A 12,414-nucleotide genomic window follows, 5' to 3' on the forward strand; every position below is an offset into this window, starting at 1 on the left:
TGCTTGAATTTTGCTAGCTTACTCAAGCTAGAGAGGACATCAGAATTATTTTTAAGTACTTTTACTTGCTTTCCATTCCTGATCAATAGAGCAGGCTCAATAAAATATGTCAAGAAATCTAATACTCTTTGCTGTTAGTATCTTTCCTTCTTGATTTTAGTAGAGAGTATTGCTACAGAAAAGATAGGGTACACAGCTATTTATGGGAGAAGCTGTCTATTTGTATCAGGACAGATAGCAATATTTTTGTCACCTGTAAGTTATTTACAATCATGGAATATTTGTAAAAGCAGTAGAATGAAGAAATTAAAATAATTTTTTAACATATTGTTTTTAAACATGTTGTTTTGTAAACAACACAGATAAAAGGTAATATAGCACATTATTTACTTGCATTTTTAAAAAGACTGCATAGAAGTTTTTATTTCAGTAGCTTGATATGTAATAAAAAGCAGCTGGTCTGTTTTCAGCACACCGGTGGCAAAATAGCTGTCCAGAAATCAATGCAGATCAGCATTTCCTGTCCTTACCACTCCTTAACCCACAGTAGTAGTCACCTGACTTCTCAAACACTTTTCTCCACTCATAGAATATAAAGTTTGGCATTTTTAAACCAAAAGCATTTTAATTAATTCTCCTTCCAAAATCACAGAATGACTTAATTTGGAAGTGACCTCTGATGGTGCAGTCTCCCACATAAAGCAAGGCAAGCTTCCAAGTTAGATACAACTTCAAACTTTGATGAGATGCTGGGGGCTACATCCAGCTAAGTCCACAAAGGAATACCAAGACAAAATTTTCTTAGTCTCTGATAGGAGCAGAAATTCAAGGTAGAAAAGAGTTATAAACTTTTCAGTTCATTTCTATTTCAGTGAAAGGCTTTTTATAGTCAGGCCTTATCTCAAGTGTCTTCAGAGGCTTTTTCTTCTTCTGTTATCATGCTTACAGACTGGTCTACAGTCTCCTACACCTCCCTGTCTTTTTCCAGTCATTAACTTCAATTCTCGTTTTAAAACATTTTTACCCATTGACCCTTAATAAACAGATTTTATTTGATTTTTATTCCTCCCACAAAACCACTTTCAAACCCAGATTTAATTCAGGGAACAACAGAGTTCACGGCTCTTCCAGTCCCTGGCTGATGACTGTCCTTGCAAGCTCCTATCAATTCTTCTGTGCATAGCAAGTGCACCAGGGGTAGAACTAAAGTGACATTCTTACCAACAGCTCCCTAAGTACTTCAGATTGGCAGCTGCACAGAGAGACAAGTCACTCTTACTCCATGACTTCACTTCTCAACACATATAAACCAAAATTTTGCGGCTGTATCCTCACTGCTCATAAACCAGCTATAAACTGTGGCACTCTTAGCAGCTTCCCCAGCCACACACATTGGTCTAACACATTTCTCTCTATAGTACATAAGATGCACTGGGTGTCTCACTTAACCAGGGAACTCATGAATGTCCTTTGAAAAGGAGAACAAGTTGGAGCACACCGGAGGGCTGAGAGGGGTAGCCAGGGTAACAGCCAGCAGGACTGACAACAGTGCAGGTGTGTTGCTTAGGAAGGGTTGTGAAACCCACAAAAAGCAAGACAAAGGTGTTGTTTCAGCCTTTGGGAGAGTTCAACAGCTGAGTATCACCATGGGCCCATGAAAGGAAGAAGAGTCATACACATATTTATTTGTGGGCATGGTTTCCTTAGTAAGGTTTGAATGGGCATTATACAGAGAAAGGGTTAAGTGAGGGTGATAAGGCTAAGACTCAAATTTTGCAGGGATGCTTTAAAAAGCTGATGAATCTGCACTAAAATTCAGAGGATATTCTGTGTGGGGCAGAAGAGAGCTCTCTGCTTAAATCTAGTTCTTTTTGACCTGGATGAGTGCCACTAGCATTGTCTGAGATGACTGACACAGTAAGCACAGTAGGCTGAAGAATGGAGCTCCATGTAGCCAACGCATACACTTTACAGTTTACACATTATCATGAAGAGCACTAAAGGAGACTCGACTTTCCACACACATCAAGTGCTAGCTCCAGAATATTGTTAAAGTACTGCAGATTGATGTCATGAGTACTGTATGCCACTTTCACAGTATCACATTCCTTTTAATATTACAGGCAAATCTCAGCTTGAGAACATTCCTCATGATTACTCAGCCAGACAAAAAGGTGTACACTTTTTGCAAAATCATGTGAGTTTGAGAGCACTCCATGTAATTTAAAGAGGCACAAAAAGGTTTTCTTTCCTTTTGGAAAAAAAAAAAAAAACAACCCAAACCATGATGGAGCAAAACCTGTGGATGGATTATTGTAAACAAGCTCAGAAGTAGAACTTAAGTGTACTCAGTACTCTATTGAAGCTGGACTGCTCTGTTTTGTGATGGTGCTTTCTCCTCAGGAGAGATGCATCCTGTTGCTGATACACTTTACAGGGTTTCTTACATATGCTTTTAAGACATACCTTATTTGAAGCCTGTAATAAAAAAAAAGCTGGCTACTCTCCATAAATAAACTTCTATGTCCTGGATTGCTTCATACTTTCAGACCCTTCCCCATGAAAATGCATGACCCAAAAGCAAACTGCAGTTGGCAAAGTCCCAGTGTATGTTCAGAATACCTCCAAATGCAACACCACCTGATTGGTTCGGAAGGGGTTGTTCCTACAAGGTGTGCTTTTGGGAAGAATACAGGTGTACTCTGCCATACACCTGGTGTGCTTATTACATGGTGTTCACTAATTCATATTTGCCCAGTCCTTTCTGTCCTTACAATAAAAACCATTTATTTTCATCCCGCACAGTTTTATCAGCTCCTCCATTCAGTACCACAAACTTATATGGAACAACTGTGAAATAAATGAAAAGATATTTCAAATAAGGCATTAACATCTTCAGAAGTATTTTCTCCATATTTTGTTTCAAAGATTTCTTTTCACACAATTTCACAAATGAAAACAGCATTTCTAGTCTGGTCTAGTTGCTGGTAATACCTACAGAGTTCCTGGCTCACATTTTACAAGGTGAGTACTGCACAATAAGGCAATACCTGTTGTAAAGCAAGACCTAGAAATATCTGTGCTCATTCATTATCAACAGAGATGAAATCCTTTTTTCTGGGAGAGGTGCAAGATGGAACTGCAAGCAGCTCCCTTCACAGGGTTGAGACAGGGGGACTTTGCTGGAGGCTATGGAGTGGGAAACAGAAGGAAGCCTATTCTTAAATAGCTATAAATGGAACAAGACAGCAATGGCATGTCAAAGCTTTCAGTACAAGAGTTCTTTTCTGTTTTGATTTTTTTTGAGGCAGGGCGGAGAATTTGTCTTTTATAACTGAAAGGCAATATCAGGACTTAAAAAAGGAAATTAGGTAGTAACTTTTTCTATGAATTATTAATCAGATTAAATTTCATTTGTACAATAGCATACAGGCTCTCTCCTGGTCTCCTTTGTTCCTGGGCTTCTGGCAGTACCGGCAGTTATCTGGCAGCTACAGCTGGCAAAATAGGGGTTAGCAAAACAGACAAAAGTGAATATAATTTCTTTACAAATTAAAAAAAGCCTGAAATTCTTCTGTCCTTCTAATCAATATCCAACTCAAATCAAGAAAGGAAGAAAACTCCATGTGTATCCTCACTACAACTAAGGTTATTTCTGACATAACGTTTTTGACAGCTGACCCAAATGTGTGTCAAAATCTCCCTCCCCTCAAAATTTATTTTGATGTTTTCACAAAGGAAGGTAGTGGGGGGAAGTCAACCTATGAATGCTTTTGGTTGACACGATGTGTAAGTTTTATCTGCAGCAGAGTAAAACACCATCTCTTACTCTGACAACAGAGTTGACAAACTTCCAAAGCAAGCAGCCAGCCACACAGCCCTTCCTCCTGGGGCTGCTGGTGGGCGGCACAGGGACAGATGATGTTTTTAATTGGAAGAATCTTACTTGAAAATTAAACTTACAAAGGCCCCAGGGGAACTGGAGCGAAGAAGCTGATCAGCTTTTTCCAGCATTCTGCCTGATTGGTACAAAATTCTGATTTGCTTGTGGATGAGCACATTTGTTGCTTTGTCATATAGTAACAGATTTCAGCTGCCTCAGGTCAACTCCCAGGAGAGCAGGATGGGAAAGTAATGACTAAACATCCCATGAAAACTACTCTGACTTTCACTTAAAAGAGCAGTTAGTTCACCAGTTTTCATCCTTCTCTGCTGACACAGGAAAAAAAAAAAAACAGAAGAAAAAAATGCTGATGGAATTATAACAACCAACAATAAATAATTTTTTTATGATTCCACATTTCATAAACAAAACCACATCAGCTGCATGAACTGTTTGCATACAAAAAAATATGCTTTAGTCTAAAATGGTCAGCCCTCAATGACTGTATGTCAAGCAGAAATGTTGCTTTCACAGAATGATAAACTGTAGGTTATATTCCAATGGGACATACTCAAATCTAAAATTCCAAAACATATTACTGGTTCAGGTTCTGGCTAAGTAACAACAGTTTTAAAGACAGGCCCCTTGACCACAATTGTCTAAAACTCCAAAGCACTTCTACAAATTTTCTTTTCCATGACTTGCATTTGAGGAGATTAGAAGCTATAAAAAGCTCCACAGAAACAAAACCAGCATGAAACATTTAGTGCCAACCATCCAAATTTCCATGACAACGGCTTCAGTGAGCTCACCTCATTGGTACTACAGCAGCAGACCAGTAGTTCAGTAAATATAGTGAGGCAACTGTTAAGAGCTGGTAAAAGTAAGATATTTGGCTATATAGCTCCTTGAAATAAACACATAAATTCCCCAAAATGGTTCACTGAAAAAGAAAGGAGCTGTTTAGTTTAGCTCAGCTTTGCGATTTTCAGTAGGAGGGAGTGTGCCTGTGCAACTATGCATAAGCAGCCTGTTTTCCCCAAACCTGCAATTTCACAGAATATCTGTACCTGAAAATCCAGTTTGGTAGCTGCATATCAAAGGTTTTCCCTGGAAAAAAACCCATGCTTTTGATTACAGTGATGGTGCTGCAAAGGTATAAAGAGAAACATTCACATGTCCAAAGCTAGCAACTTTTTGAGTCGGAAAGAAGCTTCCAGATACTCCAGAATAATGTTTGGTTTGGTTTTAAAATGTGACCATCAACATATGTGCTTACATACACAGTGCCCTGAGAATGGAAGGCAACAAGCATTTTTATACTCTCTTCACAGTTCTTCAGTTAGTAACAGACAGAAGTCTAGGGCACAGAAATCCCAGACAACCTCTTCAGGCCTGATATTTTCACTAAGCACTAGCCAAAAGGTCAATATCTCAATAAAACAAAAATTCCCTGATGGGCCCCCACTCCCTCCATCAGGGCCATCCACTGTGCCACAGTGTGTCCACACAGCCAAAGCCACGTGTATGCTGTTTGTCCAGCCTCTCTAATTGGACTCTCACGTATAATCTGGTGTGACTACTTAACTATTTTATTTTGAACCAGGAATGTGTTTGAGAGTGGATTCTCCCATTCCACTTCTTGTGTGACAGATGACATTATGGGGATGTCTCAAAACACCAGAACTGTCACCCATTTACACAGAACTAAACCTTCATTTTGTGATACATTTCACTGCAAACAGGCATTTGGTTCAGAGCACCAAATTAGAGCCAATTCAAAGTGAAAGTCATTTCCCAGAGTGAGGCATAGAACCTATCCTCAGCACCAGCAGCCCCCCTTGAACAACATGTTGCTGTATGGCACTTACTGACATAAATGCAACCTACAGGGGATTTCATCCAGGCTAAGAACTGCAGCTTCTGTGCATCTGGCCAGCTGATCCAGGAATACTGGCCTGGCCTTTTGGGAACTTGAAAGCACAAGGGAAAAGAGGCAGCAGAAACCTGTTGTTATGCGCTAGTCCACTGAAACAGGTCTACTGCAAAGGTGCCTGAACCTCCCTGTTGCTTCTCAGCAAGAAAACCATGATTTCAGAAAGATTTTACTTTAAAAAATGGATACTAAGCAAGTTTGCAGATGATAGAAAACTGGGAGGAGCTGTGTCTCTCTCAAAGGTGGGGAGGCCCAGCAGAGCAACTTCAATAAACTAGCAGACTGGGCAATCACCAAATCTAGAAGTTTAACAAGGGAAAGTGCCAGATTCTGCACCTGGAATGGGGCAAACCTGGATGTACAGACAGACTGGGGAATGAGATGCTGGACAGCAGTGCCATGGAAAAGGACTTCAGGGTCCTGGTCCATGACAAGTTGAACATGAGCCAGCAGTGCCCTGGGAGCCAGGAGGGCCAGCTCTGTCCTGGGGGGCATCAGGCACAGCATGGCCAGCCAGGCAAGGGAGGGGATTGTCCTGCTCTGCTGTGCTGGTGCAGCCTCACCTCGACGGCTGGGGGCAGTTTTGGGTGCCACAGTATAATAAAGGTATAAAGCTGTTAGAACGTGCCCAAAGGAGAGCGATGAGGATGATGAAGGGCCTTGAGGGGAAGCCGTATGAGGACTGGCTGAGGGCACTCGGATGATTCAGCCTCAAGAAAAGGAGACTGAGGGGAGACCTCATTGCAGTCTACAACTTCCTCATGAGGGGAAGAGGAGGGGCAAATACTGATCCCTATGATGACCAGTGACAGGATGTGAAGGAATGGCCTGCAGTTGCGTCAGGGAAGTTTAGGTTGGATATTCAAAAAAGCCCAGAGGGTGGCTGGGCACTGGAACAGGCTCTTCAGGGAAGTGGTCACAGCACCAAGCCTGACAGAGCTCAAGAAGTGTTTGGACAATGCACATGGTGTGATTCTTGGGGGTGTCTTGTGCAGGGCCAGGAATCTGGGCTTCATCCTAGTGGGTACCTTCCAACTCAGTTGATTCTGTGATTCTGGGAAAACACTCCTATTAAAATTCTATATTTATGCATTAATGCATCTCATGATTTGTTATTCTAACTTGATTTAAAAGCAAGAATAACTGAAAACAATTCAAATACAACTCAGTAGAGTTAACTCAGTGATAAAACCAATACACGGTAGCTAAAGCCATTCCACTGCCTCAGTTTCTGCTCTTTGAGTTCTGGCTGCTTTTCCCAGCTCTGCTGCCTCACCTCCCTATACAAATTAGTAAGCATCTCTTAACATATTTTGTGTATCTTAACTGATATGTAAAATTCTACCAAAACAGAGACTGAGAATGTTTTTCCTCTGAGTCATTGCCATCCATAAGTATTCCAGCTTGAACAGTAGAGCTGTAAAGGCTTCTATTAAAAGAAAAAGCCAAGCTGTAATGCTATTAATTGAATAATTTTATTGAAGATTTACTTGTTAAGTCATTAGTCAACCTCTGATGGCCCAGTAAAAAAATTCTGACAACCCCTTAAAGCAGAGGGTTCTCAGAAATGCTGCAGCTTCTACATGCAGGATGGTGGGAAGTTGCAAACTGTAAAGAGGTTCTTTACCTGACTTTTCCCTAAGGATATTTCTATTTGTGGGACCCAGAATGGAACTGCTGCTTTGGTGTTCTCATGAACACCTCTAGTACACATAAAAGACTGCTTCATTACAGTAGCCTTTCAAAAAAAGACTATGATGTGAAACAGTATTTTAGATCATCAAATGTAAGGGAAATAAACTGCAGTGCTGCAGACAAACGTATATATGGGAAAAAATCCAAACAAACCCTTAGCTGTATTATCTATCTTTGATACAACCTGGGGTTTTCCCTAATCCTGCAGGATTTACTAGTAGTTTTGCTACTGGTTGGCTCAGAACATGTTAACCACATGAAGACAGCTAGTACCAACTTCCAGAGTGCCTGTCAGCAAAGAAAAACAAACTGTGTTAGACTAGAGGCTAAAAGTTCTGTTTTGAATTGCAGAGGACAGAACCTGTACAAAAGAGCAAGCTCAGCTACCTTGTCAGGCTTGGCTTGTTAAATCTGAAGGTCAACATGAACCTGAAAGAAGATACTCATGAGAAATTAATTCAGAAAGGCATAAATGATTCAAGAGAAAAACCTTGCTAAACTGCAATCTACATGGCCAGGAATTTCTCTGTGGAAAGCTCTGCTCCTTACTAAGCACCCCTAATGCAGCTGACAAATGCAGAGGACACTGCCCTGCTACACCTGTGCAGCCACACAAAAGCCATGTGAGCAACCATATTCCAGCCCTCTCCCATCAAATGGGGAACACCTAAGCAGAGCAGGTGCAATTCGAGCCTGGCATCCAGAAAAAGAAATGGAAGGATGAAGAATAAAAGCAAATAGTTCCAAAGAGAACGTAAGTGCTGAGTAAGTGAGGGGTTTCACCACAGGGCTGACTTCATTTCCAATGCTGAGCGCATATTCCTCAGTCATCAGCCGGGCCCCCGCAGGGGCAGGCGGGAGTGACTGGCATACAGAGAGCAGAGCATTTCAACTCTTGGTATGTGGTGATAATCAGCATTTATCTGAAAGCTGTCAATTGGCAACAACATTTTACCCCAACAGAAACTGACCTGGAGAATCACACTGAGCAGAAACGTAGTGTTCTCTGACAAGGGCATTGTGCAAGCTTGGGCACCAAAACACAGCTCTGGCAGAAATCTGCACTTTCTCTTTGCTACACTGCTCGCATCCAGCCTGGGAGACAAGCGAGGGTCTGTCCTTTCAGCCCTACCCACAGTGTCAATGGCTTCAAGGAGATTCTTCCACAAGCAAAACTGTGGCTTTTGAGCCTTCCCTCCTCAGCAATTCCCAATTCTTCCCTGGCACTAGCTCTCTATTAACTACTTGATTCTTGATACAGTATGCAAGTATTCAAATTCCTTTACAATTAGGGTTATCAGGGATAAATGCACTAGCACAAACAAGAGTTGCACCCCATAGAATACCATCACCACTTATTCACCTACCCAAATAATTTATCATAAGTTAAAAGTAAGACAGGTTTAACACATGTGTAAGTTTTTTGGCTCTAGACTGTTTTAAAATGGCTGGTTATGAGGGCTCCTGAAGACAACAAAACTTGATTTGTTTGGCTAAAATGTAAATCATTCACTGAGGGATTAAAGATGACCAAAGGTGCTCAACTTTGCTGGAAGCTCTGGGGAATAAAAGAAAGAGGCACATCAGTTAAAATTGAGCAAAACATCCTCATAAATGAATGTGACATACCTTAGAACAGACCAGCAAAAAAAGCCAAAACCATCCTTTCAAAACACCCTTAAAAAGGACAAAAAAAAAAGTAGGAGGGCATTTCATGGCCATCATGATTTTTAATCTCTCATTCCTCTTCATTCCTTTGCAGAAGGCAAATTAATTTCTTTTGTAGCTTCTGACCTAAACTAAGAAGTATATCATTACTCCCATGCATGCTCTTCCAGAGGTCTACTAGGCACTCTCTTATACAAAGAATAGGAATAGTAGGAATGATGGCAAAACAGCAGCAGTATCAATTCTAACACAGAATAAAAAGCTGTATTAGGATTACAAGAAATATAAGTGGCATGTCCAATATTATTATGATTACTTCTTCAGTAATGTTTCATGGCACGAGCCAAGTAACCACATCTTGCTGCACTGAATAGGACAGAAACTTTCTTTGTTGATGGCTTGAGAGCTTCCCAAACTGCGGAAGGCTCATAGGCCCTTCCGACTCAGAAATCCTTGAGAAAAACCCAAACCAAACTAAAACTTACTTCTTGTTTTGCTGTTGGGAATTTCAGAGCATCTACTGTGAATATACCCGAAAATCTGACTTTCATAGGAGAAGGAATCCAATTGGCTTTCTCAACTCAAGGTCCAAGATTAGCCAACCCAGCTGGGGACAGCTACACTGTAAACCCATCCTCTTCTTCCAGTGCTGGTGGCAATAAGTGGAGGTTACTCAAGCTTCAGCACCACACTCTATCACTTGCAGCTCCCCTCAGGAGAGAGCATTTCTTAATAATTATAGAAGAAACCTTGAATTAAATTGTGTAACTTTGCTTTGCATTTTATCTTAGTAATTTTCTTTACTGGTTCCTTGTCAGTTTATAATCCTTCAGACAAAATTAATTGAACACAGCTATTAAATTATATACAGTGCCTTTTTTTGTAACTAGACAGACAAACTATATAAATTTCATAGCTAGCTGAGAATCTGAGGACACATTTACTCAAAACTCTCTATACAGTTTCTTGCACTTAGAACTGTTTCAATTTCTTCAGCAATCAGTTCTCTAATTCTGTAAAGCTGCTTCTGAATAGAAACTTGCATTATAAAATTAAGCAATTTGTAAAGAACTAAGACAAATCTCTTTTTTTACTAAAGCTGTATTAAATATTATAGGAACAGAAATAAAATTATTTCTAACACTTGTCACTGTATTATTACCTCCTACTAATGAATTAATAATGTGTCAGTTTGCCACTAAAACTCTGCTATGTGTTTTTTGTGACGTTTTTCAAGCCCACAATGATTACTTTTAGTAACAGTTACTTTAGTGATCTAAACTGAATATGAATAGTCTTGGTGTATCTGCCAAAGCACAAAACTGTATTTTCTACTCAGAGCAGTGCAAACATAGTTTACACTTCCAAGAGACTGCTTTCAGGTGCTTAGTCAAAGGTTTCCTTTAAGTCAGTTGTCTAACTTTGTATCAAACCATGCAGGAAAAACAGGTATGACTATTCTTTTTTATTTAAATAATTGTATGAGAGTAAAACAAGTTCTTTAGAATTCATTACCCACAGAACCATCATACAGGGGTTCAGCCAGCATCCATATGGCCAATGGGGGCAATGTCAATCCACATATGACTCAAGTGGGGCTTTATCCTCCAGCCCAGAATGGACCCCATGGCTGAGCCTGGCAGCACTGCAAAACTCAGCCCGAGGAGCCTGTATGTCGGTAAGAGACAAGCTGGGTGAAACTGCAGGTAAAAATGTGTAAACAAGATATATTAAAAGGTAATGTTTATACAAACACCAGGAAGTCAATTTCATAGCACATGGGAGTAAATTGCTTCACATGTAAATATCTGCAGGCCTGGTGACTTACTTAAGTGGGAGGTCACTAATTTTTAAGTAAGAGATGCAAGGGGACAGCTTTCCTTTGAGGGGGGGCAGTTTCCTCCTCCTACAGTCCTTCCCTGTTCTGGAATGGGCCACCATCTTATAAATACTGGAATAGCTTGCATTTGTGTTGAAAGCCCACAGCAATAGCTCCCACATTTTAGCTGATCAGATTTTGGCAGGCAGGAAAGTTTTGTCTATTAAAGAGCCTCATTTTATATTTCTATCAAGGCAGTACACTGCCTTGCTTTCCCCCTCCCAAATTAGTACTGACAATTAATGGCCATCAAAAGAATAAAACAAAGTAGTTGTGAAGAACCAGTATTGAAATAATTAGTTTTGAAAGCACAGAAAGTACTCCTAAAAGCACTCTGAAGTGCGTTTGTGCAAGAGATTGTTTCTCTAAAAGCACAGTGAGCTCCGTGTGCTGCAAGTTCTGACCTCCTCCGACATCAACTGCTCTCTGACCAGCTGCCTTGCCCAGCCGGCAAGTGAACAACGAGGGAAGGAAATGAGCCATGCCTTTGGGGCATCCTTGAAGTACGTACTCAATGGCATCACCCGTCCTTGAGAGCAGCCACCTGCACAGGAGACCAGCACATTAAAAGAGCCGGGACGGGCATCAGCCGGTACCACTCTGCAGACTGCACGGGAACCGGGTCTGAGGTTATGCAGGAGACAGAGCCTGAGGAGTGACAGGAGAGGTCACTACACGTGCTCCACCCAACAGGTCTTCACCCCGAGGAAAAAAGGCAAGTGGAAAGACAGAAGGATACATTTCCATTTTTCAGGGTGTGTCTAAAAGTCAGCAGTCTCTGTTCAAAACAGAATAGAGCAAATCCTTCTATCTGAGAATCTGAACAAAGACTACAGTCACAGATCAAGCACTTCCCTCTTAGTAGCTTCTGAGGGTTGGTATTTCACCTGTTAAATATTCAGGAACAGATATGCAGAAGTAATTAAGCAACTGACCATTTACACCTGACAACAGAGAAGGGAGAATCAGGTTTTATGTTGTCTGCCTAGCAGCCTACACTGTCTGTTGAATTTCAAGATATACGTTTTTCCCCCAGCTAATTTATTCAAGGAACCTACAATTCTTGACTGCCGTACAGCTGTTTCACACACTTGTCCTTTTCTACATGTTGAACTGTGCCTTGAGACAGAACATCATTTGCAGCTCATTTTAAATTCATAATGACGGTTACTTTAGAATTTTTTAAACATCAGCTCAAAACTATATTCTAGAGATCTTTAACCATCTTTACCGCTTTGCATCCATATGTAATTCCAGTTACAGTGGAAAATCCTACTGAAGCCCTAGACACACAGATGAAGACAGCACGACATATGCATTGTCATAGTAAAACATGTAAGTGTCCCACTAAAA

At 40.7% G+C, this 12,414-nt stretch overlaps 1 protein-coding gene across 7 annotated transcripts in view; it reads right to left on the bottom strand.

Moving 5' to 3' along the window:
- TBC1D1 (TBC1 domain family member 1) overlaps positions 1–12,414 on the bottom strand; it is a 100,701-nt gene that overhangs the window by 57,403 nt on the left and 30,884 nt on the right. The gene's annotated exons all lie outside the window — the stretch shown is intronic.

Source organism: Molothrus ater, chromosome 4 (genome assembly GCF_012460135.2).
Source record: "Molothrus ater isolate BHLD 08-10-18 breed brown headed cowbird chromosome 4, BPBGC_Mater_1.1, whole genome shotgun sequence".
NCBI classification, from domain to species: domain Eukaryota; kingdom Metazoa; phylum Chordata; class Aves; order Passeriformes; family Icteridae; genus Molothrus; species Molothrus ater.